Source organism: Crinia signifera, chromosome 2 (assembly GCF_055691185.1).
Source record: "Crinia signifera chromosome 2, ASM5569118v1, whole genome shotgun sequence".
Classification (NCBI taxonomy): Eukaryota; Metazoa; Chordata; class Amphibia; order Anura; family Myobatrachidae; genus Crinia; species Crinia signifera.
The window spans coordinates 102,805,455-102,829,159 of NC_139218.1; the positions used below are offsets into that span (position 1 = coordinate 102,805,455).

The 23,705-nt window shown below is 32.6% G+C and overlaps 25 non-coding genes across 25 annotated transcripts; all 25 read left to right on the top strand.

The window, feature by feature from the left end:
• Positions 1–3,042: 3,042 nt before the first annotated feature.
• Positions 3,043–3,258, top strand: LOC146061250 (small nucleolar RNA U3). The gene has a single exon (XR_014470778.1). It is a non-coding gene; the product is annotated as a small nucleolar RNA U3 (small nucleolar RNA).
• A 630-nt stretch (positions 3,259–3,888) lies between these two features.
• Positions 3,889–4,104, top strand: LOC146060999 (small nucleolar RNA U3). Its single transcript, XR_014470562.1, has one exon. It is a non-coding gene; the product is annotated as a small nucleolar RNA U3 (small nucleolar RNA).
• Positions 4,105–4,734: 630 nt separating this feature from the next.
• LOC146061001 (small nucleolar RNA U3) lies at positions 4,735–4,950 on the top strand. The gene has a single exon (XR_014470563.1). It is a non-coding gene; the product is annotated as a small nucleolar RNA U3 (small nucleolar RNA).
• A 630-nt stretch (positions 4,951–5,580) lies between these two features.
• LOC146061199 (small nucleolar RNA U3) lies at positions 5,581–5,796 on the top strand. Its single transcript, XR_014470734.1, has one exon. It is a non-coding gene; the product is annotated as a small nucleolar RNA U3 (small nucleolar RNA).
• Positions 5,797–6,426: 630 nt separating this feature from the next.
• Positions 6,427–6,642, top strand: LOC146061145 (small nucleolar RNA U3). Its single transcript, XR_014470688.1, has one exon. It is a non-coding gene; the product is annotated as a small nucleolar RNA U3 (small nucleolar RNA).
• A 630-nt stretch (positions 6,643–7,272) lies between these two features.
• Positions 7,273–7,488, top strand: LOC146061066 (small nucleolar RNA U3). Its single transcript, XR_014470620.1, has one exon. It is a non-coding gene; the product is annotated as a small nucleolar RNA U3 (small nucleolar RNA).
• A 617-nt stretch (positions 7,489–8,105) lies between these two features.
• On the top strand, positions 8,106–8,318 carry LOC146061410 (small nucleolar RNA U3). The gene has a single exon (XR_014470916.1). It is a non-coding gene; the product is annotated as a small nucleolar RNA U3 (small nucleolar RNA).
• Positions 8,319–8,951: 633 nt separating this feature from the next.
• On the top strand, positions 8,952–9,167 carry LOC146061416 (small nucleolar RNA U3). The gene has a single exon (XR_014470922.1). It is a non-coding gene; the product is annotated as a small nucleolar RNA U3 (small nucleolar RNA).
• Positions 9,168–9,797: 630 nt separating this feature from the next.
• Positions 9,798–10,013, top strand: LOC146061386 (small nucleolar RNA U3). Its single transcript, XR_014470898.1, has one exon. It is a non-coding gene; the product is annotated as a small nucleolar RNA U3 (small nucleolar RNA).
• Positions 10,014–10,643: 630 nt separating this feature from the next.
• On the top strand, positions 10,644–10,859 carry LOC146061238 (small nucleolar RNA U3). Its single transcript, XR_014470767.1, has one exon. It is a non-coding gene; the product is annotated as a small nucleolar RNA U3 (small nucleolar RNA).
• A 629-nt stretch (positions 10,860–11,488) lies between these two features.
• Positions 11,489–11,704, top strand: LOC146061387 (small nucleolar RNA U3). The gene has a single exon (XR_014470899.1). It is a non-coding gene; the product is annotated as a small nucleolar RNA U3 (small nucleolar RNA).
• A 630-nt stretch (positions 11,705–12,334) lies between these two features.
• Positions 12,335–12,550, top strand: LOC146061002 (small nucleolar RNA U3). The gene has a single exon (XR_014470564.1). It is a non-coding gene; the product is annotated as a small nucleolar RNA U3 (small nucleolar RNA).
• A 630-nt stretch (positions 12,551–13,180) lies between these two features.
• On the top strand, positions 13,181–13,396 carry LOC146061067 (small nucleolar RNA U3). Its single transcript, XR_014470621.1, has one exon. It is a non-coding gene; the product is annotated as a small nucleolar RNA U3 (small nucleolar RNA).
• A 630-nt stretch (positions 13,397–14,026) lies between these two features.
• On the top strand, positions 14,027–14,242 carry LOC146061146 (small nucleolar RNA U3). Its single transcript, XR_014470689.1, has one exon. It is a non-coding gene; the product is annotated as a small nucleolar RNA U3 (small nucleolar RNA).
• Positions 14,243–14,872: 630 nt separating this feature from the next.
• On the top strand, positions 14,873–15,088 carry LOC146061068 (small nucleolar RNA U3). The gene has a single exon (XR_014470622.1). It is a non-coding gene; the product is annotated as a small nucleolar RNA U3 (small nucleolar RNA).
• A 630-nt stretch (positions 15,089–15,718) lies between these two features.
• LOC146061172 (small nucleolar RNA U3) lies at positions 15,719–15,934 on the top strand. The gene has a single exon (XR_014470713.1). It is a non-coding gene; the product is annotated as a small nucleolar RNA U3 (small nucleolar RNA).
• Positions 15,935–16,564: 630 nt separating this feature from the next.
• LOC146061201 (small nucleolar RNA U3) lies at positions 16,565–16,780 on the top strand. Its single transcript, XR_014470735.1, has one exon. It is a non-coding gene; the product is annotated as a small nucleolar RNA U3 (small nucleolar RNA).
• Positions 16,781–17,408: 628 nt separating this feature from the next.
• LOC146061147 (small nucleolar RNA U3) lies at positions 17,409–17,624 on the top strand. Its single transcript, XR_014470691.1, has one exon. It is a non-coding gene; the product is annotated as a small nucleolar RNA U3 (small nucleolar RNA).
• Positions 17,625–18,254: 630 nt separating this feature from the next.
• LOC146060936 (small nucleolar RNA U3) lies at positions 18,255–18,470 on the top strand. The gene has a single exon (XR_014470505.1). It is a non-coding gene; the product is annotated as a small nucleolar RNA U3 (small nucleolar RNA).
• A 617-nt stretch (positions 18,471–19,087) lies between these two features.
• On the top strand, positions 19,088–19,300 carry LOC146061411 (small nucleolar RNA U3). The gene has a single exon (XR_014470917.1). It is a non-coding gene; the product is annotated as a small nucleolar RNA U3 (small nucleolar RNA).
• A 633-nt stretch (positions 19,301–19,933) lies between these two features.
• On the top strand, positions 19,934–20,149 carry LOC146061263 (small nucleolar RNA U3). Its single transcript, XR_014470790.1, has one exon. It is a non-coding gene; the product is annotated as a small nucleolar RNA U3 (small nucleolar RNA).
• Positions 20,150–20,779: 630 nt separating this feature from the next.
• On the top strand, positions 20,780–20,995 carry LOC146060950 (small nucleolar RNA U3). Its single transcript, XR_014470518.1, has one exon. It is a non-coding gene; the product is annotated as a small nucleolar RNA U3 (small nucleolar RNA).
• Positions 20,996–21,625: 630 nt separating this feature from the next.
• Positions 21,626–21,841, top strand: LOC146061071 (small nucleolar RNA U3). The gene has a single exon (XR_014470623.1). It is a non-coding gene; the product is annotated as a small nucleolar RNA U3 (small nucleolar RNA).
• Positions 21,842–22,471: 630 nt separating this feature from the next.
• LOC146061113 (small nucleolar RNA U3) lies at positions 22,472–22,688 on the top strand. Its single transcript, XR_014470661.1, has one exon. It is a non-coding gene; the product is annotated as a small nucleolar RNA U3 (small nucleolar RNA).
• Positions 22,689–23,317: 629 nt separating this feature from the next.
• On the top strand, positions 23,318–23,533 carry LOC146061402 (small nucleolar RNA U3). The gene has a single exon (XR_014470911.1). It is a non-coding gene; the product is annotated as a small nucleolar RNA U3 (small nucleolar RNA).
• Positions 23,534–23,705: the final 172 nt, after the last annotated feature.

Sequence of the window (23,705 nt, forward strand, 5' to 3'; positions counted from 1 at the left end):
GTTCAAGGAGGATTTCTATATACAAAAGAGGGGGACCGCCATGGGTACCAGGTTTGCCCCCAGTTATGCCAACATTTTTATGGGTGCGTGGGAGACCGATTATATCTGGTCCCACCACCCATATGGGGCAAACCTGGTCTCATGGTGGCAGTATATAGATGATATTCTTTTTCTTTGGAAGGGTGACAGAGAGACCCTTGACCTTTTCTGCGAGTACCTAAATACTAATGATAGGGGCATTAAACTGTCTTTTGACATTAGTAAAAATCATGTCAACTTTTTGGACCTAGTCATCTATATTGAAGATGGCACTATTAAGACACGTAATTTTGTAAAACCAACAGATTCCAGGTCATACATTAATAAAGAAAGTTGTCACCAACAACAATGGCTCGATACCATACCAATGAGCCAATTACAGAGACTTCGGAGAAATTGTACAGACACCTCAGTCTATTTGAAACAAGCAGATGAAATGAAAGTAAATTTCGTGAATAGTGGATATGAGGAAAAATCTGTAGATAGTACCATAACTAAAGTTGAACAATTAAAAAGAGACGATCTGCTGGTCAAAAAAAGAAAGACTGAACGTGATCAATCCGAACGTTTTAAGTGGTCTTTTATAACCAATTTTTCATCTCAGCACTTTAGTGTTAAAAAAATACTCAAAAAACATTGGTCCCTTCTCCAAAAGGATCCGGTGGTTGGAGATAAAATCCCCCCAGTCCCCAACATTATCTTCAGACGAGCACCGAATCTGAAGAATAAACTAGTCCAAAGCATGTGCCCACCTTCCCCCCAAAAATCGATTGTTTCATCTAAAGGTTTTTATCGATGCGGGGATTGTGTTGGATGTAAAAATATACCCAATACTTTTGGAATGAAAAAAGAGGTGCTCGAGATTAATGGCAAAATTTTCAAAATAAGAGATTTCTTGACTTGTCATTCGAACAATGTGATATATGCTATCGAATGTAATTGTTCCAAGTTCTATATTGGCAGAACTACAAGACCGTTCAAAATCAGACTCAGCGAACATCTTAGGAATATTAAGAAAGGTCTAGATGTGCATGCGTTATCAGCACATTTTAAAAATTCCCACCAGTGCAATACTAAGGAAATAATTTTTTTTTTATATTTTACAAAAAGTAACCCCAGGTACAAGAAGGGGAGATTTTAATAAGAAATTAGCGAAATGTGAGATGTCCATAATTTTTAATTATGGGACACTCATACCTGGAGGACTAAATAAGGATTTTGAGACTAAATGGTTTCTATGATTTTTATCAATTTTTTATTATATTTATATTCTGTTTGATATTAATGTAATGTTTTTATCCGTTACCATTTTAAAGATATGCTAAACATGATTCTCGCTAATATCTTGAATTTTATGCCCCTTCTCCCGAGGACACATAAGCACCTGCACTTTGAATAGAATATATGCTGCTATCCACGCTATCAAAGGACATTAGACAGAGAAAACGGAGTGACATTAACTCCACTTCCGTACAGCGTGGAACGCAAATCGGCAAATGGAACGCATACTTCACATCCGGTGATGGTCACCAGACGCATATCTTTTGGAACGCAAACGTCATATCCGGCTAAAGACGATGACGCCGGAAGCGCTGTCTCCGGCATGAGATATGTCAGATTAAGAACAGCTGCGGCAGCGGGGATTGCTATAATATGTGTAACGGACTTTGTATGTATTGTATGTCATCCCTGGAGACCCATAATGGATAGGTAATCCATGTCTGGAATTAGGCAGAGCCTCTGCATTACTCCATTGGGGTATAAAAACCCATACAGGGTGTCATTCATACACCAGCCTTGAAGAAGATACTTTGTATCGAAACCGGTCGGCTATCTACACGCTGAGGAGGATTGCAGAGGCTCTCATCACTGCGAAGGAGTTTCCAGGGACGCCTGCTTTGTTACATCTTAAGCTCTTATGGTCTACAATTGCATTGTGAACATGCGCAAATGGTGAGAGTCCTCTGTTATATACCTTGCGTGGATTTTAAAAGGAATTGTTTTTATTAAATAAAACGTATTGCACCATGATGTCTTTCTCATCCCTTTGAGTCTGAAATACGGGAAATAGAAGACAGAGTGGATTCCCTCGGTGGTGAATTATCCCCCTCAAATCACAAGCGCATTTGTCTACTGTTAATCAGGTAGACAAAAAATCTGGTACGAGTCTTCAACATTTAAAGGCGTATCACATTTAAAATTCTCTGTTAACAATATTACACTATTGTGTTTTTTCTTTCTTCTTTTTGGGTGTAACTCACATAAGAACAAGAAAGAATTTATATTAGCGCTGAGGAAACCATTCATATCCTGTATGGTATTGTATTTGTGTGTGAATTGGCTGTTCACTTTTTTGTCTGGTTTCCACTAGCTGCTTATCAGCGCATGGTCCAGTGATCTGAATCCCATATCTGCAATTTTGTGCTGTAGTTGTGTGTGTTTGAGTAAAAATGGGTCTACATATCTTTACGTTTCTGAATTTGAACGTTGATTAGTAGAGAAAAATGTTTTTGAATGAGTATTTGCGTTTGACTTTTAATCTTGTACAAGTGATTTATTTTTGTGAGGACTGATGCATTTAAAACAATTTTGTTTGCAGCGTATTTGTTTTAAAATGGGTATTAGCAAAATAGTAACAGCTGAATTGCTTACAGTTGCAAGCCACTGATTTATTTTTTAATGCAATGTGGGAAATGATGAATTTACCAATAGATTTTCGATAGTAATATTAGTGCATTATTTTAATTGCTAAGTATTCTGTTTGATATTTAAGACCAACATCTTTATGTATGCCAATATTATAATCTGCTAAATAATTCTATTTTAAAATGTCTCTAGACTTACAACAAACCATTTATAGTTTGTATACTTTAATCATTCAATTTGTGGAGCAGGTTATGATTGTGAAAATTGGGTAACAATACGATTACCCACTTTCAAAAATGGTACAAAAATGTCTCCATTACTTTAAATACTGATTCTTATGGTCTAGCTAAACCATCAACAAATATACTTTCAGGGATCTTTTCTATAGGCAATGATGGGAGAAATGTGCTTGAAAGTGTCCAAACTCACCAACCACAATGATGAGTTAAAGGGCTCTCTTCTCAGCATGAAGGCAGTTGGCAACTCTGTTTCTTATGGATGTTGCTTGCTTTTGATGACTGTGCCACTTTTTGAAATAGAAAAAGTGGTAGGAGAGAGCTCATTCAGAGTGGTTGTTTCCAGTTTTCATTATACGTTATGGCAATTTTGTGCTGTAGTTGTGTGTGTTTGAGTAAATATGGGTCTACATATCTTTACGTTTCTGAATTTGAACGTTGATTAGTAGAGAAAAATGTTTTTGATTGAGTATTTGCATTTGACTTTTAATCTTGTACAAGTGATTTATTTTTATGAGGACTGATGCATTTAAAACAATTTTGTTTGCAGCGTACTTGTTTTAAAATGGGTATTAGCAAAATAGTAAAAGCTGAATTGCTTACAGTTGCAAGCCACTGATTTATTTTTTAATGCATTTTGGGAAATAATAAAATTACCAATAGATTTTCGATAGTAATATTAGTGCATTATTTTAATTGCTAAGTATTCTGTTTGATATTTAAGACCAACATCTTAGTGTATGCCAATATTATAATCTGCTAAATAATTCTATTTTAAAATGTCTCCAGACTTACAACAAACCATTTATAGTTTGTATACTTTAATCATTCAATTTTTGGAGCAGGTTATGATTGTGAAAATTGGGTAACAATACGATTACCCACTTTCAAAAATGGTACAAAAATGTCTCCATTACTTTAAATACTGATTCTTATGGTCTAGCTAAACCATCAACAAATGGGAATTAAGACTATACTTTCAGGGATCATTTCTATAGGCAATGATGGGAGAAATGTGCTTGAAAGTGTCCAAACTCACCAACCACAATGATGAGTTAAAGGGCTCTCTTCTCAGCATGAAGGCAGTTGGCAACTCTGTTTCTTATGGATGTTGCTTGCTTTTGATGACTGTGCCACTTTTTGAAATAGAAAAAGTGGTAGGAGAGAGCTCATTCAGAGTGGTTGTTTCCAGTTTTCATTATACGTTAAGGCAATTTTGTGCTGTAGTTGTGTGTGTTTGAGTAAATATGGGTCTACATATCTTTACGTTTCTGAATTTGAACGTTGATTAGTAGAGAAAAATGTTTTTGAATGAGTATTTGCGTTTGACTTTTAATCTTGTACAAGTGATTTATTTTTGTGAGGACTGATGCATTTAAAACAATTTTGTTTGCAGCGTATTTGTTTTTAAATGGGTATTAGCAAAATAGTAACAGCTGAATTGCTTACAGTTGCAAGCCACTGATTTATTTTTGAATGCAATGTGGGAAATGATGAATTTACCAATAGATTTTCGATAGTAATATTAGTGCATTATTTTAATTGCTAAGTATTCTGTTTGATATTTAAGACCAACATTTTTATGTATGCCAATATTATAATCTGCTAAATAATTCTATTTTAAAATGTCTCTAGACTTACAACAAACCATTTATAGTTTGTATACTTTAATCATTCAATTTGTGGAGCAGGTTATGATTGTGAAAATTGGGTAACAATACGATTACCCACTTTCAAAAATGGTACAAAAATGTCTCCATTACTTTAAATACTGATTCTTATGGTCTAGCTAAACCATCAACAAATGGGAATTAAGACTATACTTTCAGGGATCATTTCTATAGGCAATGATGGGAGAAATGTGCTTGAAAGTGTCCAAACTCACCAACCACAATGATGAGTTAAAGGGCTCTCTTCTCAGCATGAAGGCAGTTGGCAACTCTGTTTCTTATGGATGTTGCTTGCTTTTGATGACTGTGCCACTTTTTGAAATAGAAAAAGTGGTAGGAGAGAGCTCATTCAGAGTGGTTGTTTCCAGTTTTCATTATACGTTATGGCAATTTTGTGCTGTAGTTGTGTGTGTTTGAGTAAATATGGGTCTACATATCTTTACGTTTCTGAATTTGAACGTTGATTAGTAGAGAAAAATGTTTTTGACTGAGTATTTGCGTTTGACTTTTAATCTTGTACAAGTGATTTATTTTTATGAGGACTGATGCATTTAAAACAATTTTTTTTGTAGCATATTTGTTTTAAAATGGGTATTAGCAAAATAGTAACAGCTGAATTGCTTACAGTTGCAAGCCACTGATTTATTTTTGAATGCAATGTGGGAAATGATGAAATTACCAATAGATTTTTGATAGTAATATTAGTGCATTATTTTAATTGCTAAGTATTCTGTTTGATATTTAAGACCAACATCTTTATGTATGCCAATATTATAATCTGCTAAATAATTCTATTTTAAAATGTCTCCAGACTTACAACAAACCATTTATAGTTTGTATACTTTAATCATTCAATTTGTGGAGCAGGTTATGTTTGTGAAAATTGGGTAACAATACGATTACCCACTTTCAAAAATGGTACAAAAATGTCTCCATTACTTTAAATACTGATTCTTATGGTCTAGCTAAACCATCAACAAATGGGAATTAAGACTATACTTTCAGGGATCATTTCTATAGGCAATGATGGGAGAAATGTGCTTGAAAGTGTCCAAACTCACCAACCACAATGATGAGTTAGAGGGCTCTCTTCTCAGCATGAAGGCAGTTGGCAACTCTAATTCTTATGGATGTTGCTTGCTTTTGATGACTGTGCCACTTTTTGAAATAGAAAAAGTGGTAGGAGAGAGCTCATTCAGAGTGGTTGTTTCCAGTTTTCACTATACGTTATGGCAATTTTGTGCTGTAGTTGTGTGTGTTTGTGTAAATATCGGTCTACATATCTTTACGTTTCTGAATTTGAATGTTGATTAGTAGAGAAAAATGTTTTTGAATGAGTATTTGCGTTTGACTTTTAATCTTGTACAAGTGATTTATTTTTATGAGGACTGATGCATTTAAAACAATTTTGTTTGCGGCATATTTGTTTTAAAATGGGTATTAGCAAAATAGTAACAGCTGAATTGCTTACAGTTGCAAGCCACTGATTTATTTTTGAATGCAATTTGGGAAATGATAAAATTACCAATAGATTTTCGATAGTAATATTAGTGCATTATTTTAATTGCTAAGTATTCTGTTTGATATTTAAAACCAACATCTTAGTGTATGCCAATATTATAATCTGCTAAATAATTCTATTTTAAAATGTCTCTAGACTTACAACAAACCATTTATAGTTTGTATACTTTAATCATTCAATTTGTGGAGCAGGTTATGTTTGTGAAAATTGGGTAACAATACGATTACCCACTTTCAAAAATGGTACAAAAATGTCTCCATTACTTTAAATACTGATTCTTATGGTCTAGCTAAACCATCAACAAATGGGAATTAAGACTATACTTTCAGGGATCATTTCTATAGGCAATGATGGGAGAAATGTGCTTGAAAGTGTCCAAACTCACCAACCACAATGATGAGTTAAAGGGCTCTCTTCTCAGCATGAAGGTAGTTGGCAACTCTGTTTCTTAGGGATGTTGCTTGCTTTTGATGACTGTGCCACTTTTTGAAATAGAAAAAGTGGTAGGAGAGAGCTCATTCAGAGTGGTTGTTTCCAGTTTTCATTATACGTTATGGCAATTTTGTGCTGTAGTTGTGTGTGTTTGAGTAAATATGGGTCTACATATCTTTACGTTTCTGAATTTGAACGTTGATTAGTAGAGAAAAATGTTTTTGATTGAGTATTTGCATTTGACTTTTAATCTTGTACAAGTGATTTATTTTTATGAGGACTGATGCATTTAAAACAATTATGTTTGCAGCGTATTTGTTTTAAAATGGGTATTAGCAAAATAGTAAAAGCTGAATTGCTTACAGTTGCAAGCCACTGATTTATTTTTGAATGCATTTTGGGAAATGATAAAATTACCAATAGATTTTCGATAGTAATATTAGTGCATTATTTTAATTGCTAAGTATTCTGTTTGATATTTAAGACCAACATCTTAGTGTATGCCAATATTATAATCTGCTAAATAATTCTATTTTAAAATGTCTCTAGACTTACAACAAACCATTTATAGTTTGTATACTTTAATCATTCAATTTGTGGAGCAGGTTATGTTTGTGAAAATTGGGTAACAATACGATTACCCACTTTCAAAAATGGTATAAAAATGTCTCCATTACTTTAAATACTGATTCTTATGGTCTAGCTAAACCATCAACTAATGGGAATTAAGACTATACTTTCAGGGATCATTTCTATAGGCAATGATGGGAGAAATGTGCTTGAAAGTGTCCAAACTCACCAACCACAATGATGAGTTAGAGGGCTCTCTTCTCAGCATGAAGGCAGTTGGCAACTCTGTTTCTTATGGATGTTGCTTGCTTTTGATGACTGTGCCACTTTTTGAAATAGAAAAAGTGGTAGGAGAGAGCTCATTCAGAGTGGTTGTTTCCAGTTTTCACTATACGTTATGGCAATTTTGTGCTGTAGTTGTGTGTGTTTGTGTAAATATCGGTCTACATATCTTTACGTTTCTGAATTTGAATGTTGATTAGTAGAGAAAAATGTTTTTGAATGAGTATTTGCGTTTGACTTTTAATCTTGTACAAGTGATTTATTTTTATGAGGACTGATGCATTTAAAACAATTTTGTTTGCAGCGTATTTGTTTTAAAATGGGTATTAGCAAAATAGTAACAGCTGAATTGCTTACAGTTGCAAGCCACTGATTTCTTTTTGAATGCAATTTGGGAAATGATAAAATTACCAATAGATTTTCGATAGTAATATTAGTGCATTATTTTAATTGCTAAGTATTCTGTTTGATATTTAAGACCAACATCTTTATGTATGCCAATATTATAATCTGCTAAATAATTCTATTTTAAAATGTCTCTAGACTTACAACAAACCATTTATAGTTTGTATACTTTAATCATTCAATTTGTGGAGCAGGTTATGATTGTGAAAATTGGGTAACAATACGATTACCCACTTTCAAAAATGGTACAAAAATGTCTCCATTACTTTAAATACTGATTCTTATGGTCTAGCTAAACCATCAACAAATATACTTTCAGGGATCATTTCTATAGGCAATGATGGGAGAAATGTGCTTGAAAGTGTCCAAACTCACCAAAAACAATGATGAGTTAAAGGGCTCTCTTCTCAGCATGAAGGCAGTTGGCAACTCTGTTTCTTATGGATGTTGCTTGCTTTTGATGACTGTGCCACTTTTTGAAATAGAAAAAGTGGTAGGAGAGAGCACATTCAGAGTGGTTGTTTCCAGTTTTCATTATACGTTATGGCAATTTTGTGCTGTAGTTGTGTGTGTTTGAGTAAATATGGGTCTACATATCTTTACGTTTCTGAATTTGAACGTTGATTAGTAGAGAAAAATGTTTTTGAATGAGTATTTGCGTTTGACTTTTAATCTTGTACAAGTGATTTATTTTTATGAGGACTGATGCATTTAAAACAATTTTGTTTGCAGCATATTTGTTTTAAAATGGGTATTAGCAAAATAGTAACAGCTGAATTGCTTACAGTTGCAAGCCACTGATTTATTTTTGAATGCAATTTGGGAAATGATAAAATTACCAATAGATTTTCGATAGTAATATTAGTGCATTATTTTAATTACTAAGTATTCTGTTTGATATTTAAGACCAACATCTTAGTGTATGCCAATATTATAATCTGCTAAATAATTCTATTTTAAAATGTCTCTAGACTTACAACAAACCATTTATAGTTTGTATACTTTAATCATTCAATTTGTGGAGCAGGTTATGTTTGTGAAAATTGGGTAACACTACGATTACCCACTTTCAAAAATGGTACAAAAATGTCTCCATTACTTTAAATACTGATTCTTATGGTCTAGCTAAACCATCAACAAATGGGAATTAAGACTATAATTTCAGGGATCTTTTCTATAGGCAATGATGGGAGAAATGTGTTCGAAAGTGTCCAAACTCACCAACCACAATGATGAGTTAAAGGGCTCTCTTCTCAGCATGAAGGCAGTTGGCAACTCTGTTTCTTATGGATGTTGCTTGCTTTTGATGACTGTGCTACTTTTTGAAATAGAAAAAGTGGTAGGAGAGAACTCATTCAGAGTGGTTGTTTCCAGTTTTCACTATACGTTATGGCAATTTTGTGCTGTAGTTGTGTGTGTTTGAGTAAATATGGGTCTACATATCTTTACGATTCTGAATTTGAACGTTGATTAGAAGAGAAAAATGTTTTTGAATGAGTATTTGCGTTTGACTTTTAATCTTGTACAAGTGATTTATTTTTATGAGGACTGATGCATTTAAAACAATTTTGTTTGCAGCATATTTGTTTTAAAATGGGTATTAGCAAAATAGTAACAGCTGAATTGCTTACAGTTGCAAGCCACTCATTTTTTTTTGAATGCAATGTGGGAAATGATGAAATTACCAATAGATTTTCGATAGTAATATTAGTGCATTATTTTAATTGCTAAGTATTCTGTTTGATATTTAAGACCAACATCTTAGTGTATGCCAATATTATACTCTGCTAAATAATTCTATTTTAAAATGTCTCTAGACTTACAACAAACCATTTATAGTTTGTATACTTTAATCATTCAATTTGTGGAGCAGGTTATGTTTGTGAAAATTGGGTAACAATACGATTACCCACTTTCAAAAATGGTACAAAAATGTCTCCATTACTTTAAATACTGATTCTTATGGTCTAGCTAAACCATCAACAAATGGGAATTAAGACTATACTTTCAGGGATCATTTCTATAGGCATTGATGGGAGAAATGTGCTTGAAAGTGTCCAAACTCACCAACCACAATGATGAATTAAAGGGTTCTCTTCTCAGCATAAGGGCAGTTGGCAACTCTGTTTCTTATGGATGTTTCTTGCTTTTGATGACTGTGCCACTTTTTGAAATAGAAAAAGTGGTAGGAGAGAGCTCATTCAGAGTGGTTGTTTCCAGTTTTCACTATACGTTATGGCAATTTTGTGCTGTAGTTGTGTGTGTTTGAGTAAATATGGGTCTACATATCTTTACGATTCTGAATTTGAACGTTGATTAGAAGAGAAAAATGTTTTTGAATGAGTATTTGCGTTTGACATTTAATCTTGTACAAGTGATTTATTTTTATGAGGACTGATGCATTTAAAACAATTTTGTTTGCAGCATATTTGTTTTAAAATGGGTATTAGCAAAATAGTAACAGCTGAATTGCTTACAGTTGCAAGCCACTGATTTATTTTTGAATGCAATGTGGGAAATGATGAAATTACCAATAGATTTTCGATAGTAATATTAGTGCATTATTTTAATTGCTAAGTATTCTGTTTGATATTTAAGACCAACATCTTTATGTATGCCAATATTATAATCTGCTAAATAATTCTATTTTAAAATGTCTCTAGACTTACAACAAACCATTTATAGTTTGTATACTTTAATCATTCAATTTGTGGAGCAGGTTATGTTTGTGAAAATTGGGTAACACTACGATTACCCACTTTCAAAAATGGTACAAAAATGTCTCCATTACTTTAAATACTGATTCTTATGGTCTAGCTAAACCATCAACAAATGGGAATTAAGACTATACTTTCAGGGATCTTTTCTATAGGCAATGATGGGAGAAATGTGCTCGAAAGTGTCCAAACTCACCAACCACAATGATGAGTTAAAGGGCTCTCTTCTCAGCATGAAGGCAGTTGGCAACTCTGTTTCTTATGGATGTTGCTTGCTTTTGATGACTGTGCTACTTTTTGAAATAGAAAAAGTGGTAGGAGAGAGCTCATTCAGAGTGGTTGTTTCCAGTTTTCACTATACGTTATGGCAATTTTGTGCTGTAGTTGTGTGTGTTTGAGTAAATATGGGTCTACATATCTTTATGTTGCTGAATTTGAACGTTGATTAGTAGAGAAAAATGTTTTTGAATGAGTATTTGCGTTTGACTTTTAATCTTGTACAAGTGATTTATTTTTATGAGGACTGATGCATTTAAAACAATTTTGTTTGCAGCATATTTGTTTTAAAATGGGTATTAGCAAATAGTAACAGCTGAATTGCTTACAGTTGCAAGCCACTGATTTATTTTTGAATGCAATGTGGGAAATGATGAAATTACCAATAGATTTTCGATAGTAATATTAGTGCATTATTTTAATTGCTAAGTATTCTGTTTGATATTTAAGACCAACATCTTTATGTATGCCAATATTATACTCTGCTAAATAATTCTATTTTAAAATGTCTCTAGACTTACAACAAACCATTTATAGTTTGTATACTTTAATCATTCAATTTGTGGAGCAGGTTATGTTTGTGAAAATTGGGTAACAATACGATTACCCACTTTCAAAAATGGTACAAAAATGTCTCCATTACTTTAAATACTGATTCTTATGGTCTAGCTAAACCATCAACAAATGGGAATTAACACTATACTTTCAGGGATCATTTCTATAGGCATTGATGGGAGAAATGTGCTTGAAAGTGTCCAAACTCACCAACCACAATGATGAGTTAAAGGGTTCTCTTCTCAGCATGAAGGCAGTTGGCAACTCTGTTCCTTATGGATGTTTCTTGCTTTTGATGACTGTGCCACTTTTCTAAATAGAAACAGTGGTAGGAGAGAGCTCATTCAGAGTGGTTGTTTCCAGTTTTCACTATACGTTATGGCAATTTTGTGCTGTAGTTGTGTGTGTTTGAGTAAATATGGGTCTACATATCTTTACGATTCTGAATTTGAACGTTGATTAGAAGAGAAAAATGTTTTTGAATGAGTATTTGCGTTTGACTTTTAATCTTGTACAAGTGATTTATTTTTATGAGGACTGATGCATTTAAAACAATTTTGTTTGCAGCATATTTGTTTTAAAATGGGTATTAGCAAAATAGTAACAGCTGAATTGCTTACAGTTGCAAGCCACTGATTTATTTTTGAATGCAATGTGGGAAATGATGAAATTACCAATAGATTTTCGATAGTAATATTAGTGCATTATTTTAATTGCTAAGTATTCTGTTTGATATTTAAGACCAACATCTTAGTGTATGCCAATATTATAATCTGCTAAATAATTCTATTTTAAAATGTCTCCAGACTTACAACAAACCATTTATAGTTTGTATACTTTAATCATTCAATTTTTGGAGCAGGTTATGATTGTGAAAATTGGGTAACAATACGATTACCCACTTTCAAAAATGGTACAAAAATGTCTCCATTACTTTAAATACTGATTCTTATGGTCTAGCTAAACCATCAACAAATGGGAATTAAGACTATACTTTCAGGGATCATTTCTATAGGCAATGATGGGAGAAATGTGCTTGAAAGTGTCCAAACTCACCAACCACAATGATGAGTTAAAGGGCTCTCTTCTCAGCATGAAGGCAGTTGGCAACTCTGTTTCTTATGGATGTTGCTTGCTTTTGATGACTGTGCCACTTTTTGAAATAGAAAAAGTGGTAGGAGAGAGCTCATTCAGAGTGGTTGTTTCCAGTTTTCATTATACGTTATGGCAATTTTGTGCTGTAGTTGTGTGTGTTTGAGTAAATATGGGTCTACATATCTTTACGTTTCTGAATTTGAACGTTGATTAGTAGAGAAAAATGTTTTTGACTGAGTATTTGCGTTTGACTTTTAATCTTGTACAAGTGATTTATTTTTATGAGGACTGATGCATTTAAAACAATTTTTTTTGTAGCATATTTGTTTTAAAATGGGTATTAGCAAAATAGTAACAGCTGAATTGCTTACAGTTGCAAGCCACTGATTTATTTTTGAATGCAATGTGGGAAATGATGAAATTACCAATAGATTTTCGATAGTAATATTAGTGCATTATTTTAATTGCTAAGTATTCTGTTTGATATTTAAGACCAACATCTTTATGTATGCCAATATTATAATCTGCTAAATAATTCTATTTTAAAATGTCTCCAGACTTACAACAAACCATTTATAGTTTGTATACTTTAATCATTCAATTTGTGGAGCAGGTTATGTTTGTGAAAATTGGGTAACAATACGATTACCCACTTTCAAAAATGGTACAAAAATGTCTCCATTACTTTAAATACTGATTCTTATGGTCTAGCTAAACCATCAACAAATGGGAATTAAGACTATACTTTCAGGGATCATTTCTATAGGCAATGATGGGAGAAATGTGCTTGAAAGTGTCCAAACTCACCAACCACAATGATGAGTTAGAGGGCTCTCTTCTCAGCATGAAGGCAGTTGGCAACTCTGTTTCTTATGGATGTTGCTTGCTTTTGATGACTGTGCCACTTTTTGAAATAGAAAAAGTGGTAGGAGAGAGCTCATTCAGAGTGGTTGTTTCCAGTTTTCACTATACGTTATGGCAATTTTGTGCTGTAGTTGTGTGTGTTTGTGTAAATATCGGTCTACATATCTTTACGTTTCTGAATTTGAATGTTGATTAGTAGAGAAAAATGTTTTTGAATGAGTATTTGCGTTTGACTTTTAATCTTGTACAAGTGATTTATTTTTATGAGGACTGATGCATTTAAAACAATTTTGTTTGCAGCATATTTGTTTTAAAATGGGTATTAGCAAAATAGTAACAGCTGAATTGCTTACAGTTGCAAGCCACTGATTTATTTTTGAATGCAATTTGGGAAATGATAAAATTACCAATAGATTTTCGATAGTAATATTAGTGCATTATTTTAATTGCTAAGTATTCTGTTTGATATTTAAAACCAACATCTTAGTGTATGCCAATATTATAATCTGCTAAATAATTCTATTTTAAAATGTCTCTAGACTTACAACAAACCATTTATAGTTTGTATACTTTAATCATTCAATTTGTGGAGCAGGTTATGTTTGTGAAAATTGGGTAACAATACGATTACCCACTTTCAAAAATGGTACAAAAATGTCTCCATTACTTTAAATACTGATTCTTATGGTCTAGCTAAACCATCAACAAATGGGAATTAAGACTATACTTTCAGGGATCATTTCTATAGGCAATGATGGGAGAAATGTGCTTGAAAGTGTCCAAACTCACCAACCACAATGATGAGTTAAAGGGCTCTCTTCTCAGCATGAAGGTAGTTGGCAACTCTGTTTCTTAGGGATGTTGCTTGCTTTTGATGACTGTGCCACTTTTTGAAATAGAAAAAGTGGTAGGAGAGAGCTCATTCAGAGTGGTTGTTTCCAGTTTTCATTATACGTTATGGCAATTTTGTGCTGTAGTTGTGTGTGTTTGAGTAAATATGGGTCTACATATCTTTACGTTTCTGAATTTGAACGTTGATTAGTAGAGAAAAATGTTTTTGATTGAGTATTTGCATTTGACTTTTAATCTTGTACAAGTGATTTATTTTTATGAGGACTGATGCATTTAAAACAATTATGTTTGCAGCGTATTTGTTTTAAAATGGGTATTAGCAAAATAGTAAAAGCTGAATTGCTTACAGTTGCAAGCCACTGATTTATTTTTGAATGCATTTTGGGAAATGATAAAATTACCAATAGATTTTCGATAGTAATATTAGTGCATTATTTTAATTGCTAAGTATTCTGTTTGATATTTAAGACCAACATCTTAGTGTATGCCAATATTATAATCTGCTAAATAATTCTATTTTAAAATGTCTCTAGACTTACAACAAACCATTTATAGTTTGTATACTTTAATCATTCAATTTGTGGAGCAGGTTATGTTTGTGAAAATTGGGTAACAATACGATTACCCACTTTCAAAAATGGTATAAAAATGTCTCCATTACTTTAAATACTGATTCTTATGGTCTAGCTAAACCATCAACTAATGGGAATTAAGACTATACTTTCAGGGATCATTTCTATAGGCAATGATGGGAGAAATGTGCTTGAAAGTGTCCAAACTCACCAACCACAATGATGAGTTAGAGGGCTCTCTTCTCAGCATGAAGGCAGTTGGCAACTCTGTTTCTTATGGATGTTGCTTGCTTTTGATGACTGTGCCACTTTTTGAAATAGAAAAAGTGGTAGGAGAGAGCTCATTCAGAGTGGTTGTTTCCAGTTTTCACTATACGTTATGGCAATTTTGTGCTGTAGTTGTGTGTGTTTGTGTAAATATCGGTCTACATATCTTTACGTTTCTGAATTTGAATGTTGATTAGTAGAGAAAAATGTTTTTGAATGAGTATTTGCGTTTGACTTTTAATCTTGTACAAGTGATTTATTTTTATGAGGACTGATGCATTTAAAACAATTTTGTTTGCAGCGTATTTGTTTTAAAATGGGTATTAGCAAAATAGTAACAGCTGAATTGCTTACAGTTGCAAGCCACTGATTTCTTTTTGAATGCAATTTGGGAAATGATAAAATTACCAATAGATTTTCGATAGTAATATTAGTGCATTATTTTAATTGCTAAGTATTCTGTTTGATATTTAAGACCAACATCTTTATGTATGCCAATATTATAATCTGCTAAATAATTCTATTTTAAAATGTCTCTAGACTTACAACAAACCATTTATAGTTTGTATACTTTAATCATTCAATTTGTGGAGCAGGTTATGATTGTGAAAATTGGGTAACAATACGATTACCCACTTTCAAAAATGGTACAAAAATGTCTCCATTACTTTAAATACTGATTCTTATGGTCTAGCTAAACCATCAACAAATGGGAATTAAGACTATACTTTCAGGGATCATTTCTATAGGCAATGATGGGAGAAATGTGCTTGAAAGTGTCCAAACTCACCAACCACAATGATGAGTTAAAGGGCTCTCTTCTCAGCATGAAGGCAGTTGGCAACTCTGTTTCTTAGGGATGTTGCTTGCTTTTGATGACTGTGCCACTTTTTGAAATAGAAAAAGTGGTAGGAGAGAGCTCATTCAGAGTGGTTGTTTCCAGTTTTCATTATACGTTATGGCAATTTTGTGCTGTAGTTGTGTGTGTTTGAGTAAATATGGGTCTACATATCTTTACGTTTCTGAATTTGAACGTTGATTAGTAGAGAAAAATGTTTTTGACTGAGTATTTGCGTTTGACTTTTAATCTTGTACAAGTGATTTATTTTTATGAGGACTGATGCATTTAAAACAATTTTTTTTGTAGCATATTTGTTTTAAAATGGGTATTAGCAAAATAGTAACAGCTGAATTGCTTACAGTTGCAAGCCACTGATTTATTTTTGAATGCAATGTGGGAAATGATGAAATTACCAATAGATTTTCGATAGTAATATTAGTGCATTATTTTAATTGCTAAGTATTCTGTTTGATATTTAAGACCAACATCTTTATGTATGCCAATATTATAATCTGCTAAATAATTCTATTTTAAAATGTCTCCAGACTTACAACAAACCATTTATAGTTTGTATACTTTAATCATTCAATTTGTGGAGCAGGTTATGTTTGTGAAAATTGGGTAACAATACGATTACCCACTTTCAAAAATGGTACAAAAATGTCTCCATTACTTTAAATACTGATTCTTATGGTCTAGCTAAACCATCAACAAATGGGAATTAAGACTATACTTTCAGGGATCATTTCTATAGGCAATGATGGGAGAAATGTGCTTGAAAGTGTCCAAACTCACCAACCACAATGATGAGTTAGAGGGCTCTCTTCTCAGCATGAAGGCAGTTGGCAACTCTAATTCTTATGGATGTTGCTTGCTTTTGATGACTGTGCCACTTTTTGAAATAGAAAAAGTGGTAGGAGAGAGCTCATTCAGAGTGGTTGTTTCCAGTTTTCACTATACGTTATGGCAATTTTGTGCTGTAGTTGTGTGTTTGTGTAAATATCGGTCTACATATCTTTACGTTTCTGAATTTGAATGTTGATTAGTAGAGAAAAATGTTTTTGAATGAGTATTTGCGTTTGACTTTTAATCTTGTACAAGTGATTTATTTTTATGAGGACTGATGCATTTAAAACAATTTTGTTTGCAGCATATTTGTTTTAAAATGGGTATTAGCAAAATAGTAACAGCTGAATTGCTTACAGTTGCAAGCCACTGATTTATTTTTGAATGCAATTTGGGAAATGATAAAATTACCAATAGATTTTCGATAGTAATATTAGTGCATTATTTTAATTGCTAAGTATTCTGTTTGATATTTAAAACCAACATCTTAGTGTATGCCAATATTATAATCTGCTAAATAATTCTATTTTAAAATGTCTCTAGACTTACAACAAACCATTTATAGTTTGTATACTTTAATCATTCAATTTGTGGAGCAGGTTATGTTTGTGAAAATTGGGTAACAATACGATTACCCACTTTCAAAAATGGTACAAAAATGTCTCCATTACTTTAAATACTGATTCTTATGGTCTAGCTAAACCATCAACAAATGGGAATTAAGACTATACTTTCAGGGATCATTTCTATAGGCAATGATGGGAGAAATGTGCTTGAAAGTGTCCAAACTCACCAACCACAATGATGAGTTAAAGGGCTCTCTTCTCAGCATGAAGGTAGTTGGCAACTCTGTTTCTTAGGGATGTTGCTTGCTTTTGATGACTGTGCCACTTTTTGAAATAGAAAAAGTGGTAGGAGAGAGCTCATTCAGAGTGGTTGTTTCCAGTTTTCATTATACGTTATGGCAATTTTGTGCTGTAGTTGTGTGTGTTTGAGTAAATATGGGTCTACATATCTTTACGTTTCTGAATTTGAACGTTGATTAGTAGAGAAAAATGTTTTTGATTGAGTATTTGCATTTGACTTTTAATCTTGTACAAGTGATTTATTTTTATGAGGACTGATGCATTTAAAACAATTATGTTTGCAGCGTATTTGTTTTAAAATGGGTATTAGCAAAATAGTAAAAGCTGAATTGCTTACAGTTGCAAGCCACTGATTTATTTTTGAATGCATTTTGGGAAATGATAAAATTACCAATAGATTTTCGATAGTAATATTAGTGCATTATTTTAATTGCTAAGTATTCTGTTTGATATTTAAGACCAACATCTTAGTGTATGCCAATATTATAATCTGCTAAATAATTCTATTTTAAAATGTCTCTAGACTTACAACAAACCATTTATAGTTTGTATACTTTAATCATTCAATTTGTGGAGCAGGTTATGTTTGTGAAAATTGGGTAACAATACGATTACCCACTTTCAAAAATGGTATAAAAATGTCTCCATTACTTTAAATACTGATTCTTATGGTCTAGCTAAACCATCAACTAATGGGAATTAAGACTATACTTTCAGGGATCATTTCTATAGGCAATGATGGGAGAAATGGGCTTGAAAGTGTCCAAACTCACCAACCACAATGATGAGTTAGAGGGCTCTCTTCTCAGCATGAAGGCAGTTGGCAACTCTGTTTCTTATGGATGTTGCTTGCTTTTGATGACTGTGCCACTTTTTGAAATAGAAAAAGTGGTAGGAGAGAGCTCATTCAGAGTGGTTGTTTCCAGTTTTCACTATACGTTATGGCAATTTTGTGCTGTAGTTGTGTGTGTTTGTGTAAATATCGGTCTACATATCTTTACGTTTCTGAATTTGAATGTTGATTAGTAGAGAAAAATGTTTTTGAATGAGTATTTGCGTTTGACTTTTAATCTTGTACAAGTGATTTATTTTTATGAGGACTGATGCATTTAAAACAATTTTGTTTGCAGCGTATTTGTTTTAAAATGGGTATTAGCAAAATAGTAACAGCTGAATTGCTTACAGTTGCAAGCCACTGATTTCTTTTTGAATGCAATTTGGGAAATGATAAAATTACCAATAGATTTTCGATAGTAATATTAGTGCATTATTTTAATTGCTAAGTATTCTGTTTGATATTTAAGACCAACATCTTTATGTATGCCAATATTATAATCTGCTAAATAATTCTATTTTAAAATGTCTCTAGACTTACAACAAACCATTTATAGTTTGTATACTTTAATCATTCAATTTGTGGAGCAGGTTATGATTGTGAAAATTGGGTAACAATACGATTACCCACTTTCAAAAATGGTACAAAAATGTCTCCATTACTTTAAATACTGATTCTTATGGTCTAGCTAAACCATCAACAAATATACTTTCAGGGATCATTTCTATAGGCAATGATGGGAGAAATGTGCTTGAAAGTGTCCAAACTCACCAAAAACAATGATGAGTTAAAGGGCTCTCTTCTCAGCATGAAGGCAGTTGGCAACTCTGTTTCTTATGGATGTTGCTTGCTTTTGATGACTGTGCCACTTTTTGAAATAGAAAAAGTGGTAGGAGAGAGCACATTCAGAGTGGTTGTTTCCAGTTTTCATTATACGTTATGGCAATTTTGTGCTGTAGTTGTGTGTGTTTGAGTAAATATGGGTCTACATATCTTTACGTTTCTGAATTTGAACGTTGATTAGTAGAGAAAAATGTTTTTGAATGAGTATTTGCGTTTGACTTTTAATCTTGTACAAGTGATTTATTTTTATGAGGACTGATGCATTTAAAACAATTTTTTTTGTAGCATATTTGTTTTAAAATGGGTATTAGCAAAATAGTAACTGCTGAATTGCTTACAGTTGCAAGCCACAGATTTATTTTTGAATGCAATGTGGGAAATTATGAAATTACCAATAGATTTTCGATAGTAATATTAGTGCATTATTTTAATTGCTAAGTATTCTGTTTGATATTTAAGACCAACATCTTTATGTATGCCAATATTATAATCTGCTAAATAATTCTATTTTAAAATGTCTCCAGACTTACAACAAACCATTTATAGTTTGTATACTTTAATCATTCAATTTGTGGAGCAGGTTATGATTGTGAAAATTGGGTAACAATACGATTACCCACTTTCAAAAATGGTACAAAAATGTCTCCATTACTTTAAATACTGATTCTTATGGTCTAGCTAAACCATCAACAAATGGGAATTAAGACTATACTTTCAGGGATCATTTCTATAGGCAATGATGGGAGAAATGTGCTTGAAAGTGTCCAAACTCACCAACCACAATGATGAGTTAAAGGGCTCTCTTCTCAGCATGAAGGCAGTTGGCAACTCTGTTTCTTAGGGATGTTGCTTGCTTTTGATGACCGTGCCACTTTTTGAAATAGAAAAAGTGGTAGGAGAGAGCTCATTCAGAGTGGTTGTTTCCAGTTTTCATTATACGTTATGGCAATTTTGTGCTGTAGTTGTGTGTGTTTGAGTAAATATGGGTCTACATATCTTTACGTTTCTGAATTTGAACGTTGATTAGTAGAGAAAAATGTTTTTGATTGAGTATTTGCATTTGACTTTTAATCTTGTACAAGTGATTTATTTTTATGAGGACTGATGCATTTAAAACAATTTTGTTTGCAGCGTATTTGTTTTAAAATGGGTATTAGCAAAATAGTAAAAGCTGAATTGCTTACAGTTGCAAGCCACTGATTTATTTTTGAATGCATTTTGGGAAATGATAAAATTACCAATAGATTTTCGATAGTAATATTAGTGCATTATTTTAATTGCTAAGTATTCTGTTTGATATTTAAGACCAACATTTTAGTGTATGCCAATATTATAATCTGCTAAATAATTCTATTTTAAAATGTCTCTAGACTTACAACAAACCATTTATAGTTTGTATACTTTAATCATTCAATTTGTGGAGCAGGTTATGTTTGTGAAAATTGGGTAACAATACGATTACCCACTTTCAAAAATGGTATAAAAATGTCTCCATTACTTTAAATACTGATTCTTATGGTCTAGCTAAACCATCAACTAATGGGAATTAAGACTATACTTTCAGGGATCATTTCTATAGGCAATGATGGGAGAAATGTGCTTGAAAGTGTCCAAACTCACCAACCACAATGATGAGTTAAAGGGCTCTCTTCTCAGCATGAAGGCAGTTGGCAACTCTGTTTCTTATGGATGTTGTTTGCTTTTGATGACTGTGCCACTTTTTGAAATAGAAAAAGTGGTAGGAGAGAGCTCATTCAGAGTGGTTGTTTCCAGTTTTCATTATACGTTATGGCAATTTTGTGCTGTAGTTGTGTGTGTTTGAGTAAATATGGGTCTACATATCTTTACGTTTCTGAATTTGAACGTTGATTAGTAGAGAAAAATGTTTTTGAATGAGTATTTGCGTTTGACTTTTAATCTTGTACAAGTGATTTATTTTTATGAGGACTGATGCATTTAAAACAATTTTTTTTGTAGCATATTTGTTTTAAAATGGGTATTAGCAAAATAGTAACAGCTGAATTGCTTACATTTGCAAGCCACAGATTTATTTTTGAATGCAATGTGGGAAATGATGAAATTACCAATAGATTTTCGATAGTAATATTAGTGCATTATTTTAATTGCTAAGTATTCTGTTTGATATTTAAGACCAACATCTTTATGTATGCCAATATTATAATCTGCTAAATAATTCTATTTTAAAATGTCTCCAGACTTACAACAAACCATTTATAGTTTGTATACTTTAATCATTCAATTTGTGGAGCAGGTTATGATTGTGAAAATTGGGTAACAATACGATTACCCACTTTCAAAAATGGTACAAAAATGTCTCCATTACTTTAAATACTGATTCTTATGGTCTAGCTAAACCATCAACAAATGGGAATTAAGACTATACTTTCAGGGATCATTTCTATAGGCAATGATGGGAGAAATGTGCTTGAAAGTGTCCAAACTCACCAACCACAATGATGAGTTAGAGGGCTCTCTTCTCAGCATGAAGGCAGTTGGCAACTCTGTTTCTTATGGATGTTGCTTGCTTTTGATGACTGTGCCACTTTTTGAAATAGAAAAAGTGGTAGGAGAGAGCTCATTCAGAGTGGTTGTTTCCAGTTTTCACTATACGTTATGGCAATTTTGTGCTGTAGTTGTGTGTGTTTGTGTAAATATCGGTCTACATATCTTTACGTTTCTGAATTTGAATGTTGATTAGTAGAGAAAAATGTTTTTGAATGAGTATTTGCGTTTGACTTTTAATCTTGTACAAGTGATTTATTTTTATGAGGACTGATGCATTTAAAACAATTTTGTTTGCAGCATATTTGTTTTAAAATGGGTATTAGCAAAATAGTAACAGCTGAATTGCTTACAGTTGCAAGCCGCTGATTTATTTTTTAATGCAATGTGGGAAATGATGAAATTACCAATAGATTTTCGATAGTAATATTAGTGCATTATTTTAATTGCTAAGTATTCTGTTTGATATTTAAGACTAACATCTTTATGTATGCCAATATTATAATCTGCTAAATAATTCTATTTTAAAATGTCTCTAGACTTACAACAAACCATTTATAGTTTGTATACTTTATTAATTCAATTTGTGGAGCAGGTTATGATTGTGAAAATTGGGTAACAATACGATTACCCACTTTCAAAAATGGTACAAAAATGTCTCCATTACTTTAAATACTGATTCTTATGGTCTAGCTAAACCATCAACAAATGGGAATTAAGACTATACTTTCAAGGGATCATTTCTATAGGCAATGACGGGAGAAATGTGCTTGAAAGTGTCCAAACTCACCAACCACAATGATGAGTTAAAGGGTTCTCTTCTCAGCATGAAGGCAGTTGGCAACTCTGTTTCTTATGGATGTTGCTTGCTTTTGATGACTGTGCCACTTTTTGAAATAGAAAAAGTGGTAGGAGAGAGCTCATTCAGAGTGGTTGTTTCCAGTTTTCAATATACGTTATGGCAATTTTGTGCTGTAGTTGTGTGTGTTTGAGTAAATATGGGTCTACATATCTTTACGTTTCTGAATTTGAACGTTGATTAGTAGAGAAAAATGTTTTAGATTGAGTATTTGCATTTGACTTTTAATCTTGTACAAGTGATTTATTTTTATGAGGACTGATGCATTTAAAACAATTTTGTTTGCAGCATATTTGTTTTAAAATGGGTATTAGCAAATAGTAACAGCTGAATTGCTTACAGTTGCAAGCCACTGATTTATTTTTGAATGCAATGTGGGAAATGATGAAATTACCAATAGATTTTCGATAGTAATATTAGTGCATTATTTTAATTGCTAAGTATTCTGTTTGATATTTAAGACCAACATCTTTATGTATGCCAATATTATACTCTGCTAAATAATTCTATTTTAAAATGTCTCTAGACTTACAACAAACCATTTATAGTTTGTATACTTTAATCATTCAATTTGTGGAGCAGGTTATGTTTGTGAAAATTGGGTAACAATACGATTACCCACTTTCAAAAATGGTACAAAAATGTCTCCATTACTTTAAATACTGATTCTTATGGTCTAGCTAAACCATCAACAAATGGGAATTAACACTATACTTTCAGGGATCATTTCTATAGGCATTGATGGGAGAAATGTGCTTGAAAGTGTCCAAACTCACCAACCACAATGATGAGTTAAAGGGTTCTCTTCTCAGCATGAAGGCAGTTGGCAACTCTGTTCCTTATGGATGTTTCTTGCTTTTGATGACTGTGCCACTTTTTGAAATAGAAACAGTGGTAGGAGAGAGCTCATTCAGAGTGGTTGTTTCCAGTTTTCACTATACGTTATGGCAATTTTGTGCTGTAGTTGTGTGTGTTTGAGTAAATATGGGTCTACATATCTTTACGATTCTGAATTTGAACGTTGATTAGAAGAGAAAAATGTTTTTGAATGAGTATTTGCGTTTGACTTTTAATCTTGTACAAGTGATTTAT